The following is a 26,571-nucleotide window of genomic DNA, read 5'->3' as shown; positions in this document are numbered from 1 at the left end:
ATAATAAAATTTAATAAGTAGAAGAGAAAAGAAAGAATTGAAGAGGGGTTGTATAAATTGATCTTTAAGACTCTATTCTACTCCAAGTCCTACTCTATTCTAAATGTTCTAATCTAATTAGAGTTTTTAGCACCGACACATCTTTCCTTTCTAACTGAATTTAAGTATTAACTTTTAACAAGTCATAACATAAATCAGACAAAAATTAAGAAGGCTGGATGTTAGACACTTAATTTGACTAGCAGGACCACAAGTCTGGTCATTTTCTCTAATGCAACTCCAATAATATCGGCATGATATAAATATAGGAGCATTTGTAAGAAATGCTGATCAATCCTCTCTTCCTACAATGTTTTTTTTCTTTTTTTTTTTTTTAAAGATTTATTTATTATTTATCTGTACAAGCACTGGGCACAGTCAGAAGCACGGGAGGGTGAGAGAATCCACCAGAGCAGGGAGCAGGACAGGAAGACTGACAAAGTACACTGCTGAGGGGAGCAGTGGGCGGCAGGAGAGGTCTGCGCACCATATGGGACCCTAGCCTGGCGGCCGGGAATTGAACTGGCGCTGTGGAGGCTGCGGGCAGGTTCGCAACCCAGCGCTCAACCGCTGCACCACCGGGGAGGCCCCAATGTTTTTTCTCTTTGCTAACAAATCCAATTATTTATTATAAGTAGATGATGTAGGGGAACAGATTCACATCTCCTCACATGCAAGCCACCACACCACCCCACCACTAAAGCACCCACAGTTCTTTACCCTAGACCTCAAATTAAGATTGCAGCAATTTTAGTATGATTGTCAAAGGGAGAGCAAGAAGAAGGCAAGAGTTAAGGACAGCTAGGTAACAATAGCTTGTCTGTGACGACATTTATATTTTTCCCTTGTTGGTTAAAACTCAACTTTCTTCCAGCTCTGCAGAGAGTATTGGCTAGTATGTCTATCATTTCCTCTCCTCGGCTAGTCCTCATTTACTTGTAAACACACTCTGTTTCCCTAAGTCACAACCCACCCACCTTTCAGACTGTTGTGCATCACTGCCTCTTCACTTGCTACCAAATAGCTTTGTCTAGAAGACCTTCAGTTTCATAAATCCAACTCATTTTCCACCCAAGGGCAATCTTGCTTCTGCCTAAACCCTGTAACTGAAACACATGTCACAGAAATTTCCTCACTACCAAACCCCAAAGACATACTTCTTGTCCTAGCTGACCTCATTGCAACATTTTGCACCGCTTACTATCCTTTTTTCCTTAAAAATCACTCCTGTGAATCCCAGGACACTATCTCCTCCTGCCCCTGTTAGCCATCTGTCTGTCTCCCTCACTGGTTGCTTATCCTTCTCCCTGGAGATTTCCAGGAAGTTTCTTCAATCTTATGTTTCACATGAATGACAGCACACCCTGCTGTGATACCAAAAGCTACTTCTATGATTCCTATATAAAGAGGAATATAATTTATTACAGTCTCCACCTCTATTCAGAACCCTCATCTCAAATTAGCTACTTAGGGAACATTTCATGTATTTTGTCACAAAAATCTTAAAACAAATTTAACCACCACCTTCCTTTGCCATGAACATGTTTTGTACTTAACCTCCCTAAATTGCTTGTTTCCATAAATGCAGAAGTCTGAGCAAGCAATTTCTGGGTCCTCCTTGATTCTCTAACCAGTCACCAAGTCTTGTTGATTCTACCATAAAAAGATTTTTCACATTTGGCTTTTTCTCCTATGGTATTAAATAGCTTTCTGATTCACTTCCATTGTTCTGGGGGCTAGACTCATTAATCCAGCCTCCCATTTACCAATAATGTTTCCAAAATATTAACATCTGATTATGTTACCCTCTTGGTTTAAAAATACCAGTAGGTATTTACTACCTACAGAATAAAGCTCAAACTTGTCAGCAAAGTCCTTGAAGTCACTCATCCTGGCTTTAGGCCCCTTCTTTCCAGCCTCCCACAACTCACACCACATCATTATAAGTTACTAGATTCTTCCTGGAGTCTAGAGTGTTCTCTCCTTATTCTATTTGTGGAAGTTCTACTTTGTAGAATGATAACTGGACTCAGAATAGTCCTGCATGATGTTCCATCACTATTAAAGCAAGTTATGTCAGTGAAAGGAACATTTCAAAAGACCAGAATTTTAAACCAAACCCAATCTTTAAAAAATGACAAGAGTGAAGGGTCTCCCTGGTGGTGCAAGGGGTTAAGACGCAAGCTATGAAGCAATCCAAAGCCACTGAAGCATGAGTTTGATCCCTAGCCAGGGAGCTACCCACATGGCATAGCAGACTTCTCCTGTCTCCCCTGCTGCTCCCCTCAGCAGTGTATTTCAGTCCGTCTGCCTGTTCTGTTCCCCACTCTGTCTCTAGTGAATCCTCTCACCCTCCACACCTCTGGCCTGTACCCCAGTTCTTGTATACATAAATAAATATTTTTAAAAAATGACAAAAGTGAAGGTCAAAGAGATGAAATGATTTGCCCAAACATTATTTACATCAGCTATGGGAAGGTAAATGAAGGAAAAATAAGTTGTGCTATAAACCTGATGTGCTAAAGTAATATTTTATGCCATCTAAACATGAAAATATCACATATTCAATGCAATTTTATTATATCAGTAATCATAATGTACTAATGACAAATATATATATATATATAAATTAAAACATTAATACAAATAAAAAGCAAAAGATACCAGGACATAAATTATATACCAGTAGACACCAAACCCATAACTTCCCACTCACTGCTAAAAGATGCAATGAATGGGATTTTTCCCTCTCAATGATAACTCTATTATAAATGCAAATGTTTTTTTTTTTAACTTTTTTTTTTTATAGAGGCATGTTTTTATTTATTTATTTATTTGTTTGTTTGTTTGTTCGTTTGTTTCGTTTATACATGCACTGGGTACAGTCAGAAGCGCAGGAGGGTGAGAGAATTCACCAGAGCCAGAGCAGGGAGCAGAGCAGGCAGAAGGACTGAAGTACACTGCTGAGGGGAGCAGCGGGCGGCAGGAGAGGTCTGCGTGCCATGTGGGACCCTCCTCCGGTGGCCGGGGAGCAGCCGGGAATCGAACCGGCGTTGCAGAGGCTGCGGGCAGCTTCACAACCCAGCGCTCAACCTCTGCGCCACCGGGGAGGCCCTATAAATGCAAATTTTTAAATGTGACCTTGCAATACAGAAAATGATTCCTTTTCTAGGTAATATGTCATTTCCCCAAATTTAGGACCTTTTTCAATCCTTCAGATGCTAGTTTACCCTTACAAATTTCTATTGTTTTAATTATTTTTTATTGAGGTAATACTGGTTTACAACACTGTGTATGATGCAGGGGAACAGATTCACATCTCCTCACATGCAAGTCACCACACCACCCCCACCACCAAAGCACCCAGAGTCCTTCACCGTAGCCCAATGGGCCTGCTACCCCTACTATTCCCGCCCACAGCCTCCCTCTTCTTCTGTAGCCTAAATTCTGCAGGCATATTCCCCGGGTTTGTTTTAGTCTAGTTTCATCAGTTCCTTTGTTTTGTTTCTCTGTATTCCACATGAGTGAAATCATCTGGTATCTGTCTTTTTCCTTCTGACTTATTTTACTTACCATAATTCCCCCCAGTCCATCCATCCATGTTGTGCTTATCACAACTTTTTTTTTTTTTTGTGAACACAATAACATAGTTTATTGAAGATGGGCATGATGTGTGGGAGGGAACTGCTGTGCTATGCTCCCTGGGGGTGTTTTTTTGTTTGTTTTGTTTTGTTTTTTTGTTTTTTTAATTTTGTATTTTTTTACATCATTTTTCACTTTTGCACAATGTATGCATTTTCATCTTGGTTACAGTCCCCATACAATACCCACCACCCTTGTTTTGATCCTACTCCCTTCTCCCACAGCTCCCCCATAATGTGTCTCTGGTTTATAGTTGCTTGTTGATTTTGACTTTTACAATAGCTAAGCTATAGAAACAACCCAAATGCCTAAAAATAGATGACTGGATCAAGAAGATGTGGTACATACACACAATGGAATATTACTCAGCAATCAAAAAAGATAAACGCATGCAATTTGCAGCAACAGGGATGGAGCTGGAAGGGATCATGCTCAATGAAATAAGCCAGAAAAAAAAAAAAAAGAAAAATACTGGATGGTCTCACTCATGGCAGGAATTTAGAAAACTTAAATAAGGGATCAGGAAAACGACTAATTATAATAAAGTATAAATCACATCTTTTTAATCTACCCCTCTGTTGTTGGAGATTCAGGTTGTTTTCATAACTTGACTATTATAAATAGTGCTGCAATGAACAAAGGAGTTCATATGTCCCTTCAAATTAGTGATTTTGTATTCTATGGGTACTTAAGAGTGGAATTATGGGATCCTATTTTTAATATTTTGAGAAACCTCTCTACTGTTTTCCATAGTGGCTAGACCAGTTCACATTCCCACCAACATTGTACAAGAGTTGTTTTTTCTCTACAATCTTGCCAACACCTGTTGTTTCTGCTTTTTTTGTGTGATGGGCCATTCTGACAGGGGAGATGGTATCTTGCTATGGTTTTGATAAAAGTGCAACATTTCCCTGATGATAAGTAATGATAAGCATTTTTTCCTGTGACTGTTCGTTTTTTGTAACTCTTTTTGTAGAAGTATCTTCTGTTCATTTTTGATTGGGTTATTCGTTTTCTTTTTGTTGAGCTTTATGAGAACTTTGTGTATCTTGGATATCAGCCGTTTGGCAGATGATATGCAAATATTTTCTCCCATTCAGTAGGGTGTCTTTTCTTTTTAATGATAGTTTCTTTCACCATACAGTAGCTTTTTAGTTTCATGTAGTCCGTTCATTTATTTTTGCTTTTGTTTTCTTTGCCATTGGAGTCACCTCCCCAAAGACATTCCTAAAGCCAATGTAATGGAATGTTTTACCTATGTTTTCTTCGATGATTTTCATAATGTCTAGTCTCACATCCTTAAAATGCATATTGTTTAAACAATAGGAGACATCAAAAGTTGTCCTCAAGAGAGCACCAATAGGTACTACTGTCTTTATTCTTGAAGTGCTTAATCTAACTGGAAAAGTCATTTACTATTTTAACATGTATGTAGAGATTTATGACTTTGGAATTAATTTTCACCTGAAAAGTTCTACGGTTTTTATTAGTTCTATACTCTGAAATATAGATTTCTTAAATTTCCCTCTACTTACAGCCCAAAATTTCTTGAGTACAGAAAACTGTGTTTTGATCCTATTAATAATAAGCATAATCAAATTGACCCTGGACTTTTCTGTGTGGACCTAACATAATGCATCAATTCTAGGTCAACAGAGAGAGTGTTTAGTAAGACTTTCAGGCATTTAAAGTAATCAGACCAAGGCCTCCCTGTGACATAGGGGTTAACTCTCAGCATTATCACCATGAAGGAAGGCCTGAGTTAAATCCCTGACCAGGGAGTTAACCCACATGGTGCAGCAGACCTCTCCTGTTTAGTCTGCTTCTCCCCTCAGCAGTATATTTCAGTAGATCTGCATGTTCTACACCCTACTCTGTCTCTAGTGAATCCTCTCATCCCTGCTCCCACACCTCCGGCCTATACCCCAGTTCTCCTATGCATAAATAAATCTTTTAAGAAAGTAAAAATAAAAACAAAGTAATCAAACCATAGGCTAGAAACAAAAAAGAAAATAATTAACTCCTTTCATTCACCAATGATTATAAGTTACCACTCCCCCCCAATGGAGGTTAAGTAATCTCACCTCATGGGTTACAAAGGCCTACAAGGACCTTCCACTTTGAGAGAACTTCAAATTGAATGATTTGTTTAGTTCTCAAGGTTTTTATCATGGTAGCCAATGTTGTGGAAAATAGAGGTAATACTTAACCTTTCTTTTTTTTTTTTTGGCAAAGACTGATTTTATTTAAACATAAGTTAGATTTTATTCAGCTGTCTTATTAACATATTGAGCCCTTCCTTCAGAGTAGAATTTGATAAAAATCACAAAGGAATTGCTAAATTCAAATCAGTATCCCTGACTGATACATTTTAATGACTATAATGGGGGAAAAAGACTTTTATTTAAAACAATGATAAAACATGTTCATCTGCTCTTGACAAGTGGTAACATTAACTCTTCTTTGCTTCAGTTTTTTGGCAGACACTCTTGGTTGTGTCCCAGCAACCATCCCCAACCCCTTATATCTACACATTTTTTACCATTTAAAGGCTAGTTCTAGAAGACTCTTTTGCAGGTTATCTGTGGCCAGTTGACCCAGATCTGACTAAGGAAAGTATTTTCTTCACTGACAAAAGGGAAAAACTCTTATGTGCCCACCTCTAGGCCCCACTCCATTCCCAAACCCCATCCCTCCCTTTCTTCACACTTAGAACAAAGGTGTAATGCATGGAATTAGAGCAGTCATCTTGTGACCATGAGGCAGAATAATACCCTTCTATATTTTATAGTGTATATATGTATATACATGTATATATGCTCTGAAATATTTCATAGTGTATATTTATACAAAAATAATATAACATATTTATATATACATGTACATATTTAGAGTCATTAGATTAGTGGCAAACACTGAGTTTTGCACACCCTCAAACCTCTAAGTTTTCATTTTAACCCTTAGTCTTAAAATAAATTTAGTTTTAGAAGGCTATTTGTCAAAAGGGCTCAAAATACAAATGAGGCAGAAAAATACCAGTTTTTACTAAAGGGACAAAGTCACTTCTAGAATAGTGTTTAACATATTTAGTAGCCAATCTATGACAGTATGATAGTGTAATATAGATGGGATAACTGTTACCACTATCAAAAATCATTACCTTTTTATGCCATTGTAATATTTTGCCTTTTCTTTTGCAAAAGTCTTACACTTAAAATAACACCAAGTAACACTGCTAGTTTTTCCGCAGTAATATTCAGTGCTAAAAGATTACTGATTCTGATCCACTTAAGACAGTTTTCTTAAAACAGCTCCTTATCAAAACCAAAGGAATTTCATTTTCTCAAGTCTTTATTTTAAAAATAAAAATTTGCTAACCATCCTCTTACAAACACTTCAGTTTCCTAGGACTGATGTAGTAAATTTAGAGAAGAGGTTTTGAAGAGGCAATTAGGGTTACGTTAGGTCAGGAAAGTGGGGACCTTAAGATGGGATTAGTGGCCTTATAAGAAGAGGGAGAGAGGGAATGTGCTCTCTGAGTACATGCGCCAAGGGAAGGCCAAGTGAGGATAGTGAGTAGGCAACCATCTGCAAGCCAAGAATATTCCTCCCCAGAACCTAACCAGGCTGGCACTGTGATCTTGAACTTCCAGCATCCAGAATTGTGAGAAAATAAATATCTGTAGTTTAAGGTAATCTAGATATTTTATTATGACAGCCCCAAATGAATTAGATACCAGGGTCCTTTTACAATAGGCCACACTTTAAGAGCTAACAATTAATCGCTCACTCTTCCCTCCAATATTCTCAGATAGTTAATGAATTTTTCTAGTTTTAGGTCTGGGTCAGGCTCTCTTGAGTTCCTTCCTAACTCTGAGTCTCTTTCTTGGAAAGCGGATTTTAAAAACTTCCACACAGAGCCATATTTGTACCTGTGACAACTTAGTCATTATAGATACTGAGTTTTACAAAGCAATCTGGTTTTACTCCATAGTGTCCAATATTTTTGCTTTGGATTTCAAATATTTTCTGATTTGTTTATATAAAAGTAACTTTCATGGTTTTCTTTTTTCAGATAATTCCTCAATTTATGAAATCATGCTAAAATACCAAGTCCTTCTGCCAACTCTACATTGTAAGTGAATGAATGAACATCTGGAGGCTAATCTAATTCTGTGGCCATAACTCTACCAGTCTATGTCCTTTTTTTTTTTCTCAAAGATTTATTTATTTATGCATACAAGAGCTGGGGTGCAGGCCAGAGGTGCAGGGGGTGAGAGAATCACTCAGAGACAGAGTGGGGGGCAGAACAGGCAAATTGACTCTACCAGTCTATATCTAATAAATACAGTTACTTTTGCAACTTTTTCACAGAGTAAAAAAATTTAGAATATTGTTTAGACTATTTACACAATTTCCTATTCTTTTTCTGAACAAAAATGTGTTTTGCTACCCTAACCTTTCTTAATTTAACAGGTCACAGATGCCTTTTCATGAAGTCAGTATAAATGATTGACAGATTCATTTTATATTGTTGCAATTTAAAATGATTGTGGATATAACTACCATCCTTGCCACCTTCTTCCTAAATAAATTTTCAGTTAGAGTAACATAATGGTATTAATAATTTCATTTGCTTTCCCTGTATTTTATCCCTTACTGCCAACCCCCCAATTATCAAACCATCCCTTTTCATTTAAGAATTTAACAAGGAAATGTAGGACCTGGCACAAAAATAACTTCCTGAATACTTAGTGCTTTTAGGTAGTCTCAATAGTGTTCTTAGGAGGTCAAGCAAACTATTTGAAGCTTCAGATGCTATATTTTCCCTACTACATTAGTCTGAAAAAACGGTACATTTTCAGTCTTCTTTGAAAACATCATCATCATCATGATATGGACTATAATTATTCCACAACCACCCACTTTAATAATAAATGCTGGAAATATTAAAACAACAAATGGAATGTTTTAAGATGCATTAAGCTCTTCTCTTATTAAACACAAAATTTTAACTCTTACCACAAGCCTTTTATTCTTAATTCACAATCAAATTCTTTTGGCAGTTAATCTCAGCACTTAACGTCATTTACTACAATAAAACCAATCTTAAATGGTTGTAAATGCCTTCTCTCTGCTTCATTGTGTGTCTTAAGAGAACCCAGAAGATGAACAGAGATGAAGTCCAGTCACCATGACCTATGCACAACACAGTTACATCTTGCTATGTAATAACTTTTGCTAGAACAAACTATTTGTAACTTTTCCCCATTACTGTTAAACTTATCAGTCTAATATAGACGAGGTCCTCAACAAATACCTACTGGTATGGTAGTATTATTTAAGAAACTGATGGGGAGAAGTGAACTATTTCATACAAATTAACACAGCCAGCCTGTGAACAAAGGCTGGTTTGCCTCAAACCCTATTATTTTTTAATTGAAGTAACATTGGTTTAAAACATCATATAGGTTTCAAGTGCACAGCATTATAATTCAACATCTGCATATTCTACATTAAGATCAATCCCCATTAAAAGTCTAGTTTCCTTCTACCACCACCAAACCACCGACCCCATGTACCAAATTCGGCCACCCTCCAGACTGGTACCCCTCTAGTTACCATTATTTTTGAGAGTTGTTTTTATTTTGTTTTGTTTGTGCATTTGTTTTGTTTCTCTCCTTTTTAACTTTCAGGTGTGCAGCTTTATACTTTGACATCTCTAAATACTACATTAGGATCACCATCAGAAGTTGTTTCTACCCAACACTAGACAGCTGGTCCAAATGATTTAAAAAAAATAGTTTCAAGAATCAGTACTCACAAATTATAAGATTCTTTGTGTCAAACAACGTATTCTACTCAATCTAGTTTCAAGAAAAAGGGGAATTTATAAGTGCTCTTAGACAGCTCATGGAATCACCCATAGTACCAGAAAGTCAGGTTCGGAAACCTCATGACTAAGAACAACGAACAATACACACCACAGGAGCTCCCCCACCACCCCCACCAGACAACACAGCCACTTGATGAACCTGTCTGGAACACTCAGAGTTTCACAACCGAGGCCTCCAACAACTGGCCATACCTATTACAACACATGCCCAAGAATGGATCATATGCATGAGGGCTTCCAACTTTTTGTGACTTCATCATCCAGTAAAATGAAGCAAGTATTGGCACTAAATGAATATATTTTTAGCTACATTTAGAAGTGAAAAATATATAAAGTCATATTTATATTATGTCTGTATAGTTTTAAGTAAGCATGTATTCAAGGTCTATAAAAGAAGACATAACTGTAAAAGATGTATAAGAATCTGGTGTAACAGGATAACTTATTCTTTTTTTCTGTTTTTTTTTTTAATTTTTTTTAAAGTTTTATTTATTTATGCATACAAGAGCTGGGGTACAGGCCAGAGACATGGGAGGTGAGAGGGTTCACCAGAGACAAAGTGGGGAACAGAACAGGCAGCCTGACTGAAACGCACTGCTGAGGGGAGCAGCGGGCGAGACAGGAGAGGTCTGCCTCTCTATGTGGGTTTCTCCCTGGCCGGCTAGGGATCGAACCAGTGCTGAAGAGGCTTCAGATTGCTTCAAAGTCTGGTGCTTAACCCCTTGCGCCACCAGGGAGGCCCTCTTTTTTCTGGGTTTTAATGTTATTTATATTTGAACTACAAATCCTGAGGGGAAAACATACACCTTTTCTTTGACATCCTAAAAATGAGACTGGATTTCATGTATATTCCCAAACAACAAAAAGTGCAATAGCTGATGCCTATTATTTTTTAGCACTAAAGATGTAGTGTTGGACATCCCCCCGTGCTTAGATGGGCCCAGTGCATCAGAGGCTCCAAAGAACTGTGTGCCTCACTATTTAAAAAAAAAAAAAACCTGATTTTGACTTCCAGAGATTTGCACTCCCTCCCGAGAGCAGACAAAGCCAGGAAGGCTGCCTTCCCTGATACAAAGGCTTGTATCAGGACAGGACCCATCTGGGGAAGTGTTCACTCAGCTTGAGTTACTGGGTCACCTGAGGCGGTCAATTCATGGATTTCACACTGACCTTAACCTTAGGGAGGAAGACTGGAAGTACCTTTGGCCACAAATTCAAACACCTGAGATTAAATCCCATTTGCTGTTTACACAGGTTCTTCTTATTCTTTAAATTCACCCACAGGCTGCTGAGGTAAAATATGCTTCCCAGCCTTATTGCATACTGAGAATCCTGTCTCTACTAAACGATATCATACTACTTTTATTGGTATTTGCTCTTTCCAGGAATTTAAGCCCCTTCCCCAAGGCCCACCTGACTGCTAGGCCTTGCTCCCCATGACAGAGCTCCCCACAGCTGCCTCTCTCTACATCATGCTGCCCCACCCACAAACAAAACACCTGCTTTGGTTTCTTCCAACTGTTCTTCATCAGTTAAATGGAAGAGAGAGAAGTCTACAGACAGTGCCAATGGACCCACCCCTCTCCTTAGTCTGTTCCATTCCACTGAGGAAAACTGGATCATACCCTACATGTGACATTAAAAATACCAAAAATTCTATTTTGAATAACTCTTTCACAGTTCTTAGATACAGACATCCGAGAACATATACTGATCTATTTTTATGCATAAGCACATTGAAAAGGATTAAATGCAGGTGACACTATAGTGAAGGAAACAAACACCTTACTTTCAAAAGTTTTTCTCGTTAAGTTTCCCACATATAAAATTCTAACCACTTATGGGCAGTCATCATTTCAATGAATTGTGTCAAATGAAAAGGGAAAAAGAAAGATACATTCACCATGAGACTAATTTATGTTCTCACTAAATCCAGCAGACTGAAGGATTTCATTTAGTCTATCATGAATTCTTAGACCAAAGCAATTCTATTAAAAGCCCTTGGGGTGGGGGGGAGCCCTGAACTTCTTAGGTCAGCCAACAAAAGCTTTCCCTAAATATTATATCAGACACCACTCTTCCCACAATTTTTAAAAGCTAACACCATGAAATTTTTCCCTCTAAATTGAAAAATAACAAAATTACTTTTAATGAAAAATTTTCCAAAATTAAAGCAAAGCATAATTTCATATGCATTATATTCTTAATACTGGGTATCTATTGGAGAAGACTGATATTATTATATGCAGATCACTAGATGCAGATTAGAAAATGCAGGTTTTAAAAAATTACCAAAACATCTAGTTCCTAAAGGATGGTCTCTAAAAACTCAGTCTTGGGACTCACACTAAGCTCCTGAGACCCAGCTCCTTCCCACTCAATTTTCTGCTATGTCTAAGATACAGCTCTCAGGCATGTGGCTAAGAATGTGACATCTGCTTCCAGACAATGGAGTGGAGTCTATGTGATGCCTCTTACATTTTTGTGGACACATACTTATTTTCCTTTTCTGATGCTCTTTCTAGTCTCACCCTGGCCCAATGCTAGACTCAGTCGAAACACTGCAAAGGTAAATGTTCCCCCTCAGAATTGCTTTTAAGATAAAAATGTGGAGGAGACCTAGGAATTTCTGAAATGATTACACTAAACCTGAACTGTATCAGAATTCTGACAATTACAAAAGGCCCCAGGAAGAAAACCACAGGGAAAATATGTGCCTTATACACCCCTACCTAAGCAAAAACCTTGCACTCCGGATGTGCTGACCCCTGCAATTTCCCCAAATGTGGGAAACTCGACTGCGTAATTTGTGGTAGTGGGGGGCTGTGTTCACGCTATCCCCTGAAAAAAAGAAAAGAAAAAAAAAAGAAAGAAACTCCAGCAGAGACAGCCTACATTTTTTAAAATCTTCAGTGCTTAAAATGTACTTAGAAGGATCTTTCATTGGTTGTTGGGGCGACTATACCTGTTGTTTTAAGGGCTATCAATGGAATTTCTTTGGTCTAAGAGCTCACGAACCCCTTCAGACTTCTGAATTCAGTGAGCCCATAAAAAAAACTGTTATGCTGAACTTCAAAGAACACTTTCTTTCTTCATTTACTTTTTCACTTCTTAAAGACAGTGGTTCTTTTTATATCTTTTTAACTTTATACAACCAACTTCTAGCACAGGGCTCTGTCTTTTCAAGTAATGAATTGAATGAAGAATAACCCCCTCCTCCTTTCTTAACACGTGCACCCCCCCATACCGAACACACATCTCCTTTTTAAGAGAAAAAGCAAAAATACTGCCACTTGCAGACACAACAGAATAAATATTCATTGAGACAACATGTAAACACATGACAGAGATGGCATTGTTAAAGAGAAAGATATCTTTGTTTCCAAAAACTGATGCCACAAAATAAGAAAAGCTTTATAAAGAAGAATAAAGAGCACATGTTAGTAATTAATTTTTAAGGCCTAGAAATTTTGGCCATACAAAACACAAGAGAATCATCTAGTACACTTTAGTCTTTGATGTCAGTTTGAGGAAAGGACTATGGTATCACTAATGACCAACTATTACTTTTTCAGAAGACATCAATAAATAGTGAGATCGGGCCTTCCCGTTGGCTCAGCGGGTTGAGTGCAGTGCTGTGAAGCTGTCCGCAGCCTCTGCAGCACAGGTTCAATTCCGGGCTGGCCAGGGAGATACCCACATGGCACGGCAGACCTCTCCTGTCTCACCGCTGCTTCCCTTAGTAGTGTGTTTCAGTCAGTCTACCTGTTCTGTTTCCTGCTCTGTCTCTGGTGAATCATCTCACCCTCCCACGCATCTGGCCTGTACCCAGCTCTTGTATAAATAAGAAATAAATCTTTGAAATAAATAAATAAATAAATAGTGAGATCTATGACCTCAGGGAGACGATTCATGGGCAGACCATGAGTAAGGACATCTGAAAAGAGCACCTCGATGTGCTCCTGGTATAATCAGTTACCCCACTCCAACCAAACTCCCTACCTGTGCACTCAACATCCAGGTGGACAGTGCAAAGGCATCGCTGCAGGAAATCAGTGGAGGAATAACTGAACCTTGATTCAACCAGGGGCCAGTCCCAAACCAGGGAAGTGGAGATACAAACCTTCCTGGCAAAGCTACATAACTCACTGGCCATTAGCAAGGCACACACTTTGAAATAATTCAGAACTTGGTTAGAAACTTGATCTGATCCACCTGCACTCTGACCTTGCATTCCAGGATTCCAACCTATAAAATCCAGTATCTTTACTTCTAGATCAGATGGGGTAAGTGTCAGCTGCAAGCAAAAATCCAAAATAACAGTAGATTAAACAGAAATTGGTCTCCTCCAGCACAGCAATTCTGCTCCAGTCCCTGGAGCCCAGGCAAGCTCCCAGCTTGCCACTCTAGGAGGCAATCTGCTCCACACAGGTAAGAGAGTGACACCCAAAGTTCAGGAGACACAAGGGCTATCTTTTAAGGAAGACTCCACATGACAGGGCATCTTCATGAAGCCCCCAACGTGGAATTTGCACTTCTTTCACAGTAGCCAGAACTGTGAGTCAGGGCTGTGCAAGCTGTGAGGGGTCTCTGCTCTGGGAAGTCATGTGCCTGGTTAAAGATCGAGGACTCTATCAACATAGATATAGGGGAAAACTACAATTTCTGCCATGAGGACGGCACACTATAAGTGAACTCAGTAATCATAAATGAAGCTACTATAATAACCAACAATGCAACATGACTGAAAAAGTAACTCTCTTACTTAAAGGTGTCTTGATTTCTCTAACTCTTATTTCATAAATTCAAGGCATTTCTATCTCTTAATATATGCTATTCTTTTAGGAAGACTAACCCATCATTATTATAATAATTTCTCAAATACTATATATGACCAACAGAATTTAAAGAATGGTGACACCACCAATATACTCTTCATTTAATCAAAGGCCAAGGCCTCTCTTCATGTATTCATTCCAAAATGCAATACCCTTAGTACAATATTTACTATCTTTGAGAATGAAGTATTTGATTCTCAAAACATAAGCCTTTCCCCTTTTCTAAGATTATAATACTACGGAGAAAATTAAAAATCAATTAATTTTGTAAAGCATGGATATTTCATTTCATTTCAAAAGTGAAGTAGATAGACCTGGATTCATTCAACAAATCCATGATGATTTTGTGTAAATCTTCATTTCAAAAAATCCAGCAAGTCTGCACATTAAATAACTACACATTTGGAAGCCACTCCTATGAGGCGTGCAATTCATTGATTCAGGAATTCAACAGATACTTATTAAGCACCTGTTTGCTGACACACTGCAATGCGCTGGAGGAGAGAGGACTCTCAAAAAGTAAGATGCTTAAAACTACCTCCCAAGAGTTTTGTATTTAAGAGGTATTGCTTTTGCTAAACACAAAACACAGTTACTCATGGAATTGTAGAACTCCCTACTGCTTCAGTCCAGTAGTTCATGTTCAGTGAGCAAGGATTCGCTAATCATATCTGTATAATTTTCCAAAACGTGATGAGACCGAAAAAAAAAAAATCTTATAGTAAATTTCTTTCAAATGACTTGATAAAAATCATCTTGGCACAAGATGGCATACAGATAATTTGGGTAATATGATTCTAAGAGAATGAGTCAGGAGCATCATCACTCCTGTAACCTTGACCTTGAATTTGGTCTAAAACTGCTACACATTTTTAGTGACATGTGAGAAAAGATGATGCTGTAACACATGAAAATGGCAACATTTAAAATTCATAGTAGCACAAAACCATTACTTTTCTCACCGGATTCTATGAACTTTAATAATGTCTGACCTGGTTGGCCAATAAGTTCTAAAAGCAGACAGAGGAAAATTGCCAATATTAGACACTGCTGGAATGAATTTTCATTTAGAAAGATTTTACAAGTTCTCTTAAAAACAGATCGTCGATTCTGCAGACACTTAATTTTCTTGAGCGAATAGTCATTGAAGAGATCAGGTACCTAAATATATGCAAAACAAAATTCAGCTGAAAACTACATTTCATATGTTCTTAATCTCCTTACACATAAAGTAAACACACCCACCCAAATGGACACTCACACACTAATATATGCACCAATCCAAATAAAAGAAAGTGTCGCCAAAAAAGTAGACATGGAGAAAGTTACCCATTTACCTCCCAGAATAAATGGCACTGAAGCCAGCATCTCATTAACTGCCCAAAGGAGATGATGTACTATACAATTGAAGCTGGATAAAGAGACTAGATAATCACACGTTTATAATTTTCACATTACACAAATGAAAAGATTTATGAAGCCACAATTTAAGAGTCTACCTTGCTTGAGTTACTTAAAAGAAGCAAAGTGACAACAAGAGCAAGCAATTAGCTGCTTCTCCACTATACCACAATTCCAAGTGGCTTTCCACCTGCCCCCTTGTTTTAGTCAAATATCATTTCAATATGCAATTATCTCTGTGCTTTGATGCAGTTGTCATCTGTGTTTTTCATGCATATACCTGTTTTCTGACAAAAATTTCCCATGGTGTGGCATGTGAATTTTTCCTAGATGTTGCTTATAAACTTTATAGTACACTCACTCTTTTTTAAAGCCCTTGAGATAATATTCAACCAGAGTGTCTCTAGGTGCATGCCCCTATCTAAAATGTCAGAGAACTAGTATGTGGCCACACAGAGAGCTGTGCAAGGGAGAAGCACTCATTTAAATCCTCTCCAAGACACTGTTGAAAGTTTCCTTTCACGGCTTTACAAAAACACCAGTTTCCAGGCTGTCAGGACACTGGTGCTACATCTTGGTGCTATGTCTCTTAAAAGCTTTTACACAGCCCTCATTTATCTTCACAGATCCCTCTGTGAAAAGCCAGGAGCTCTGGGGGGGCCTCCCTGGTGGCATAGGGGTTAAGTTTCAGCGCTATCACCGCTGCAGCCCGAGTTCAATCCCCGGCCAGGGAACTGACCCACATATGGCACAGCAGACCTCTCCTGTCTTACCCACTGCTCCCCTTAGCAGTGTATTTCAGTAGATCCTTCTGTCTCTGGTGAGTCCTCTCACCCCCCCCCCCCCCGCCCACAACTCTGGCCTACATCTCAGTTCTTCTATGCATAAATAAATAATCTTTAGAAACAAACAAACAAAAAGCAGGAGTTCTGGTCTGGCTATCCACTGGACAAACAAGACCTTCAAGATGGCTCCAAAATGGCTTTAGAAGCCAGACCTCATCTCTGGTCTAGATCTACATGACTGGGACAAGGCCTCCAGAAAAACTGAAGGATGCATCCCAAAGTTCACCTAAAGGAATACATTTCATAAACCTGACCATTTAAAATTACATTTTAAAAGTAATGGAACACAGTTCAAGTTTTTTTCTTTTTATTCAAATTGATAGGAGTCAAATTCATAACAATTATATAGTTATTTTGAAAATCATATGTTTAGTGATTCGCACAATTTTATTGTTCATATTTTACTGAGATAGTTTATATCAGATTGTTAATTTAGATGATATGATCAAGATATATTTACAAGCATAACTTGAAAAGGCAAAGTTAAAAAGGAAAATATTGAAACACATGTGATCTTTTAAGTTATACTCAAGAGACTGCCAAATATTTTTATTTAGCATATTAACTGAAGAAAAACAACTTTCACCAGAACAGCATGTTTTGTCAAACAAACAAAAACAACTTCATGAAAGTGAAATAATAGTTTCCTTACAAGAAGGTTATATTAATTTCTGCACCCTTCTTTCAGAAGCAAGAAACTTTTAAAATAATAACTCAAGGACACTATCAAGAAAGTAAAAAAGAACCAACACACTTGGAGAAAATACTTGCAAATCATGTATCGGATAAAAGACATCTATCTAGAATATAACAAGGACTCTAAACATTGAATAACAATAAAATATAAGATGAATACAACCTAAATGAGTAAAGAATGTGAGTAGACATTTCTCCAAAGAAGATATACAAAATAGACAATAAGCACGAAGAGTCTCAATATCACTTGTCATGGAGGAATTAGAAATCAAAACCACTTCATACCCACCAGAATGGCTACAATTAAAAAGAGAAAAAATATAGGTATTGGCAAAGATGTGGAGAAATTGAAAACTTACACACGCTGGTAAGACTATGAAATGGTATAGATACTTTGGAAAAATAGTTTAATACTTCCTAAAAATGTTAAAACATTATCCAGAAATTATGAAAACATATGGTGGTACAAAAACTTATACACAAATGCTCATAGAAGCATTATTCATAAAACCAAAAAGTAGACACAACCAAATAGCTACAAACTGATGAATGGATAAACAAAACATAGTATAGTCATACAACTGATTATTCAGCAAGAAGAATGCAACAACATGAATGAACCTCAGAAATATTATGTTATGTTAAAGGAACCAGTCATATGGCATGAAATTACTAAAATACAATGATCAGAAATAAGCAAATCTATAGAGACAGCAAATAAGTTCCAGCCTAGGATTGGGAGAAGCAGGAATAAGAATGAGGACTGCTAATAGATATCTAGTTTCTTTTTGAGGTGATTAAATATTCTGGAATTATATAATGATGATAGTCCCACATCTTTGTGAATATACTAATATCAGTGGTTTTGAAACCACTGAATTTGTATAGCTTAAAAGACTGAATGTAATGGTATGTGAATTAGATAATTCGATAAGAAAATTCTAATAAAAATAACTAAATGTAAAGAAAGTATTTGTACAACATACAAGTTAATTTCAAATTAGAAAGGGAGGAAAAAAGAAAAACGGATGAAACTGGAAGCATCATGCTCCCTGATTTCAAACTATATTATAAAAGGTGAAAGGTTTATATGATTTGAAGAGAAACCAGAGTATCAAACCCTATTACAAAGCCACAGGAATAAAAAATAAGATAGTACTAACATAAAAAGAGACATACAAGTCAATAGAACAGAACACAGAGTCCAGAAATAACCCCACACATATATGGCTGATGCTCATATATAACAAGTCAAGAATATAAACTGGGGGAAGGAAAATCTTCCTTAACAAATGGTGTTGAGGATGCAAAAGAATGAAACTAGACTACTACCTCACACCATGCACAAAAAACAACTCAAAAGGGATAAAAGAATTGAACATAAGACCTGAAAACACAAAATATATAGAAGAAAATACAGGTAAAACAGTACATGACATACATCTCAGTAACATCTTTAAAGACACATCCCCCAAAGCAAATGAAGTGAAGGAAAGATAAACACTGATGTTCATGGCAGCATTTATCATTATAGCCAAGATATGGAAGTAACCTAAATGTCTATCAATGGATAAAGGAAAAAAAAAAATGTAAGACACGCATGTACACACACCCAAATATGTCAAAAGGTACAAACTTCCAGTTATAAGTAAGTCATAGAGATTTAATATACAACACGGCAACTATAGTTAATAATACTGTATTACACATTGGAAAATTGCTAAGTAGATCTTAAAAATGCTAATCATAAGAAAAGAGTGTGTAACTATGCCTGATGACAAATGATGTTCACTAGACTCAGTGCAGAGATTATTTTCCAATATATACAAATACCAACTTATTACGTTGTACACCTGAAACAAATATGTAAATTAAATCTCAATAAAAAAAATCTTATGTGGAGAGAAAGGAACTCTCCTGCACTGCTGGCGGGAGTGCGAATTGGTCCAACCACTATGGAGAGCTGTGTGGAGATTCCTCAACCTACTAAAGATAGAGCTTCCATATGATCCAGCAATTCCACTCCTAGATATTTACCCCAGGAACACAGAAACATTAATTCCAAAGAGCACCTGCACCCCTATGTTTATAGCAGCACTATTTATGATAGCTAAGCTTTGGAAACAACCCAAATGCCCAAAAATAGATGACTGGATCAAGAAGATGTGGTACATATACACCATGGAATATTACTCAGCAATCAAAAAAGATAAACTGATGCCATTTGCAGCAACATGGATGGCGCTGGAAGGGATCATGCTCAGCAAAATAAGCCAGAAAGAAAAACAAAAATCCCAGATGGTCTCACTCATAACAGGAATCTAGAAAACCTAAATAAGGGACCAGGAAAAAGAATAACTATAAGAAAGAAAAAAATCAAAGTCAACAAACAACTATGAACCAGAGACACACTTTGGGGGGGCAGGGAAAGGAGGGATTGGGGTTAAAATCTGGGGGTTGCAATTGTATGGGGAATATAAAAATAAAAAAAAGAAATTAAAAAAGGAAAAATAAATTAAAAATATTTTAATATTAAAAAAAATCTTAATAAAAAAGTCTAGATCCGACTCCATAAGGAATCAGTCACAAAAATATTAGATCACACGAAGTAAGATATTCTATTTTATATACTATAACAGAAACCTTTTAAGTAAGGCATGTTCTTCAATAAATTTTATTTTCCCTATAGTTTATTTTAAATAGTGTAAAATTATGTCCTCAAACACTTCTGTGAGTGACATGATTAATGTTCTTCATGTTTCATTTTTCTGAGTAACCAGATAGGATGATAATTATTTCCACTGAACACAATCCTAGTCCTCAAACCATTCTTATTTAGGGCTGCCTCGTCCCACTCATCTGACAATCTAATTAAGTAACAGTGAAAACAATGGAAATGTGTAGAAGATCCTTCCAGTTCATTTTCAATGGGTACTATGCACTATTACACCTACTGTTCACAGATGTCCAGTGACACCTATAATTTTAACAACATAGTTTATCAACCTAGTGAACACAGCCACCAAGAAAACACCTGCTGTCACTATTGCCATTCATTAATCCAGAAAAATGCCACCAAAATGGCAGCAGAGAATTAAGAAATCAACTCCTACTGCTTTAAACCCCAACTCAAAAGACTCTGTGTGACTTCCAACCTGACTGGTTTAATCCCTAGACAGGTGGCAACCTTACTTAGAGTAAATTAACCACCCCACCTAATTGTATAAAAGAGCTGGCTGGCAACTGACAGCAACACAGCTAAATATGATTATGACTGTTGAGAATATAAAACCTACAAGTAACTCATAAAGGTTAAAGGAACAGTGCCTCCTTTAAAGAGATTATAATTTAACAGAAAACACTTTAAACAAAGTTTAGGTATATGGTCTATTAAGGAATTAAAACAGGTAGCATAAGAAGGTAAATGCAGAGATACTGAGAGGAAATTAGATTACCCAAGACTCGTTTCACTCAGAAGCTTTTTAACGTTAATCCTATACAGCTTATTTGAGATGATTTTCCAACCAGATAATAAAAAGCAATTTCACTTAAGTGCTGCAGTCATGGGTTTTGTACTACGTGAGCCCCTTCTGTGCTCCATTTCCACAGCTCATAGGGGGCTCTTCCATCATTTTTTCCAATGGGAAGCATGCTTTCATTCATATGTGCCCAGTCCCCAATATAAAACCCATGTTTTTTTCTTTATTCTCACTAATCTCAAAAAGCAGTTGAACTTCATGGAAATATAGAAATCGGAGTAACTGATTTCATGATATGCCAAAAAGCTTGTTCCTATCTCTTCCGTTAAAAAGAACAGCAATTAAATGGAGTAAGTATTGCTCAAATAATACAATAAAAAACTCTGAAATACACAAGCTCAAGAAAGGCTCAATGATAAGCGTATTACATAAAATAAATATCATGTGAAGCGCACACACACACACACTCTCTCTCTCTCTCTCTCTCTCTCTATATATATATATATATATATATATATATATATATATATATGAAAGGCTACACAATGCACAATACGCTTTGGAAAAGCCAGCATCAAGGTTATCTGCTGTGACTTCCTATCAACAGAGAGAAGGAGATGGATGGAATTCTGGAACATGAGTAAGATAACACTCATGTCAAAAACAAAAGTCCTTGTCCTCAAGCAAGTTAATGAAGCAAGTGATAAGCTATGGGTCAAATTCCCACTTCTGCAATCAAAACTTATCACAGCAGCCCTTGAAAAGGGAGTGCATCTGTCATATGTTAATGAGTTCAAGCCGTTCACTGAACTTCTAGGTGCACAGGAAAACTTAAAAGCACTTCACAACTCCTTGTGGGTATAATTAGCCTGTTGCAATTGTTGGCAATTCTCATCCTGATCTTTAAAAGGTCACTCCACTCTTTAAGATACCAAATTTGGAGCCACTCTCCCTTCTGGACAGATTAAGCACACCCCACAATTAGTATACAGCTGCACCTGTTGCGAAGCCTCTTTCTTCAGTGATGTAAATGGGGACAGTCAACAACATTCTAAATTCTAGAGGGATTATATTAGTCCTCAGAGACCAAGCCATGAACAAGTCTGATGTCTGCTGTTGTGATGGATGGTGGTCCTGACTACCCTGACCACTTGCCAAAGCCGTGATCTTTACTCGTCATAGACAATCCCAACTTGTGCAGGTACCACACAGGCCTGACATTCTCTATCTCATCAGCAGCCAACTTGGAATTTTTAGCAAAAGCAGGTTTTTTGTGATCTGAGTTGAGTTTCCAGAAAAAAACAAGGAGAATTCCAATATTTTTTTTAAAGCTCAACTAAAATAGCATTGTTGATATATCTAAACTTTACTAAATCATGGTGAAGGAGGAAAGCTGCTGGTCACATATGGAGGATCATCTTTCTCTTTTATAAAGTCTGTAGGTCAAAGCAACAAACTCCCCTATAATTTATTAATCCTTTACAAAAGTGTCCTACATAAATTTCATAAATTCATAAATTCTCAAAATAGCAACCTCACTACCATATTACAAAATACCAATATAGAAGTTAAAGTATATAGATTTTCGGTGAAAATGTATCTAAGAGAGAGACATTAATTTTAAAAACATTCATAACATTTGAGAAAATTTGATATGTTAGCTAATGGCTTAGCTAATGGCTTGCTACAACCTCTGTTTATTTTACTAAGTCCTTTCCTTTCTTTTTTAATGAAAGAGATATACAGAGGACAGAACCTTAAAGCTCCCCTTCCTTTTTTAACCATGTAAATCACTGCTATTTTCTACTACATCAAAACAAATGATTCTTTTGTAGCTCATATATGTGGCCACGTAAACAAAAAGAAATACCCTAAAACCTTCTTAAGTTAATGACATTGGGCTTAGTCAATCTGTTAGGTAAAACCTCTTATTATCACCACAGTACATAAACTATCTGTCACATTGAAAGTACTTCCCCCCAATATATAAGTTCCTTTCAAAACATAATTGGAATTTTAAAAATTAGGAAAAAAAAATCTTTTTGCAAAAGGTTTTTACTACATCATTCAGTAGGTACATTTTCTTCTGTACATATTAAATTATATATACAAATGCCTTTTAAAAGGCTGACTGAAATAATAACATAAAAGTTAAATCAGTGAGACTTCCAAAATTAGCTTTCCAACTCAAATAAAGCTGCAGGATTTGATTATATACTTACCATTCCCCTCCAAAGATATGTTCACCTGATATTTAGCTTATAGTAAATAAATACATTCCTTAGTGAAAATATTTCCCACAAGTATACATAAATTTTAAATGTCTATGTGGGATATATCTTATATATACGAGAAATATTTAAAAATATATATCCATCTATTACATGTTACCTATCTCCTTTTAAGTCATTGAACTAAATTGTGGAATTGGCATTTTTAGGCTTGGTGTTGGGTCTATATGGTAATCAAATTTAGGAAACTATAAATTATATTTAAATTTATTATTTACAAGCAATTAATTATAAAAAAAAAAAACAGCCAGGTGGCTTTCACTACATAAATTACTGTTAATGACAGAGACCTCACACTGCTACTGTATTTAGCATTTGCATGTGTCAAGTGTACATAGCAGTATCTAACTACCCTCCTCTTCGGATTGAACTGATTCTTCAGATGGAACTGATCATGGAAGCCCACCGCAAGTTGCCTAAGTTTCACACCCTAACTAGTTGTTTGAATCCCAAATACTCTCAAGGTTTTAACAATGTTTGCTACAAGAAATTAAGACAATATTTAAAAGCTTGTTACAGGAACTTGTAACCATCTTCATGAAAGAGCTTTAGAATCAGACATGTAATTACTGAGCATGAAATAAGGTTTCACTACACTTGGCTACTTAAAAGTCCTATGTCTGTAATTTAAATATTACCAAAAACAAAAAAAAAATATTCAATCAGTTCTCACTAAACAAGTGAGGGAACTATTGATGTGACACAAGTGTAGTTTTTAAAGTGCTATTTGACAAGTTTCCTCCTACCATGAAATGTGCAAAAGAAACAATGACTCTTTTCAGGACTCTGCCTCACTTTTATTTAGCCTTTTGTAGTGATTCTTTCAACCCTACAGTAGATGTAATTCCCTCCCAAGAGATGAAGAATTTGACCTCTTTAATTTTCTTCTGAAATAAAGCATGAATTTCAATGATGTAACAAGAGAAAAGGACCACGTATGGTACCTCTGTATTAAATGCAGTTCTTGAACAAACAGAAAATCCTTATCACTGAGAGAACATTAAAGAATTCCATCCTGTTCCAAATTCTATCTCAACTAGAAACCTAAACGAGTCATTCTGTCCCCCTCTACCACTAGCACTAAAAAGGGGGGAAGTTTTATGAAAATGTGTCTTAGGTTATAGAATGAAATACAGACTATAGTCTCTTATCCAAAAAAGAAAAAAATTAACAAACTGAAAATCCCATATTGAACTACTTCTCTGATATCCAAGGACAGGCTGGTTTACAGATTATCTCACCTGACCTAACCCTTCACTTTTCTCCCCCCATGTCCCAAGAAGTCTGCCTTGTACAATTCCATCACTTATTAACAATCACCAGAAAAGAGAAAAATGGAAATGGAGTAGGAGGAAATGTGACTTTAGCCTCTCAGTAGTTAATCTACATTGAGGAAAAGAGAGAAGGGACCATTAAATAATGGCTAATAGTTAAGAAAAGGGAACGTCTACACCAAATATGAGGATTATGAGTGTTTTCAGCTAACAAACTAAAAACTAAAATACTCAACTCATTTTTGGCCAAAGTACTCATCCTGAAAGAAGGGGGTTCTGTAAATCCACCACCGATGATGTTGCCTTTACGCAAATCCAAACTCATCTTTAGAAATCACTTTAGAACCCCATTACAAAAGACAACCTCATAGTCACATTTCAAACCTTACCAAAACATAGGGAGTCCACCAAGTCTGGAAAAACAGACAACTACATAGGGAAGAGTGTACTGTTATGGAGTTATAACCCATGGCAAAATAATTATGTCTCCAGATTTCATGGTCACTTTCCAGCATCAACCTCCTTATATGTAGAGTCTGATGATGTTTGACTCTCTCCAGACACCAGATTCATTCTCAAATTATCAAAAGAGGACACCACTCAAGATTTTTAAAAGACAGTGCCATTTACTCTAAAAACACTTGACAACAAGGAGTCCCAAAAGCATTTTAGCTATCATGAGAATAGGTCCAGCAAGGAGCAATATTCATCCTAGCACTTATTTCTGCAATGAGTCATTACATTGTACTTGCAATATATGATGGTGAAGAGGAGAGTTCACTCTGTGTACACTAGAAGAGTTATTTGGAAGACAAAGTGTCAAAAGCACTAATAGTTTGACAAGTACTGGGGACACCACCTCCCAAAACCACCGGTGCTGCCTGGAAGTATTCCCAGTACATATGGCTAAGAATTAATGGTATCTGAAATGTATATCTCTTTCTCACAGTAATTTTCAACACTGTAAAGATTTCTTCTGTCTTTCTGATCTAAACTAGGAACAATGTCCTCATCGCTACAAACATAAATAAATATTGAGAGCCGCGTATCCATCACAGGATGATGCATGATGTAAGTGAATGGTTCAGTGATGCTGTGGTCAGCATAGGGTCATGATGAGCTTTCAGAGGGAAGTATGGAAAAGCCAGTCAGCACTGCTGTCTATTTTTATGATGCTGGAGGCTCTGCTGTGTGAGAGCTCACTGCCACTGTGTACCAGGCAGCTGTGAGGATTTTACCCAGAGTAAGGTCAGGAGTTCCAGTCCCAGAAAGGCCAAAACCAAAGACCTAGTGTAGATGGCTAGCAAAAAGCATTTTAACCTGGGCAGGGAACTAAAGTCTTTCTGCTTTGAAAATTGCTGTAATATTTGAGACATTATGGCAGTTCCAGAAAAATGTCAAGAGTCCTGTAGAAACAAGCAAATTCACAGGGAGAATCCTTATGGCTGCCCAGTTGTAAATCCCCTTAAAGGGAAAGTTCATTGAGATTTAAAAATAAGGGATAGATCCCTCAGGAGGTCCAGTTCTGCAGAAAGATCACGCCAAAAGTCATAAAGGCACCTACCTCACATGTCCAGGTTGGTAAGGACTGTACAAGTCTTCATGTAAACCACATGAGCTACATGACTAAGATTACGAAAAGGCCAATCTCTGATTACAAGTCAACCTTGAAAACCAGGCACTCAGTTTCAAACAAAGACCTTCTTTTAGCCCAAGTTACGCTGTCCTCAGAAATATTGTACCTAGTGTCAACCCCTAATGAAATCCCAGTCGGTACAGTAATTCATATTCTAAAGGAGAAACTACTCCTCACACCACAAAAATTGGTACAATAATTTGCAATTAAGTAACTGCTGAAAAGGATCTTTGATCATTTATATCTGTGACATCAAAACATGGTAGCAGTACTTCCTTAAAATAACAGAAATTACTTTGAACCAACCACATGAAACAAATCTACTGACTGTTTCTCAAGAACAAGTCAATAACTGCATTAGAATTAACCATTGAAATTGGCGGAGAAGACAAAAATAAAAATTGATCAAACACTCTATTAACAAATGTTAATAGGTCAAACTTCTTCCAGGATCAAATTTCTTTCACTTAATTTTGCATCAAAGTTTCACAAACTACTGGAAACTATATTTTGATGGAAACCAGAAGACCAGTG

General features: G+C 36.9%; 1 protein-coding gene across 5 annotated transcripts in view; it reads right to left on the bottom strand.

The window, feature by feature from the left end:
* CDIN1 (CDAN1 interacting nuclease 1) overlaps window positions 1-26,571 on the bottom strand; it is a 211,998-nt gene that overhangs the window by 161,626 nt on the left and 23,801 nt on the right. The window lies entirely within an intron of this gene.

The sequence above is a fragment of the Talpa occidentalis genome, unplaced genomic scaffold (genome assembly GCF_014898055.3).
Source record: "Talpa occidentalis isolate TD23 unplaced genomic scaffold, MPIMG_talOcc4v2.1 talOcc4.11, whole genome shotgun sequence".
NCBI lineage: Eukaryota > Metazoa > Chordata > Mammalia > Eulipotyphla > Talpidae > Talpa > Talpa occidentalis.
The sequence above is the reverse complement of the archived record's forward strand: the minus strand, read 5'-3'. Positions and strand labels throughout refer to the sequence as shown.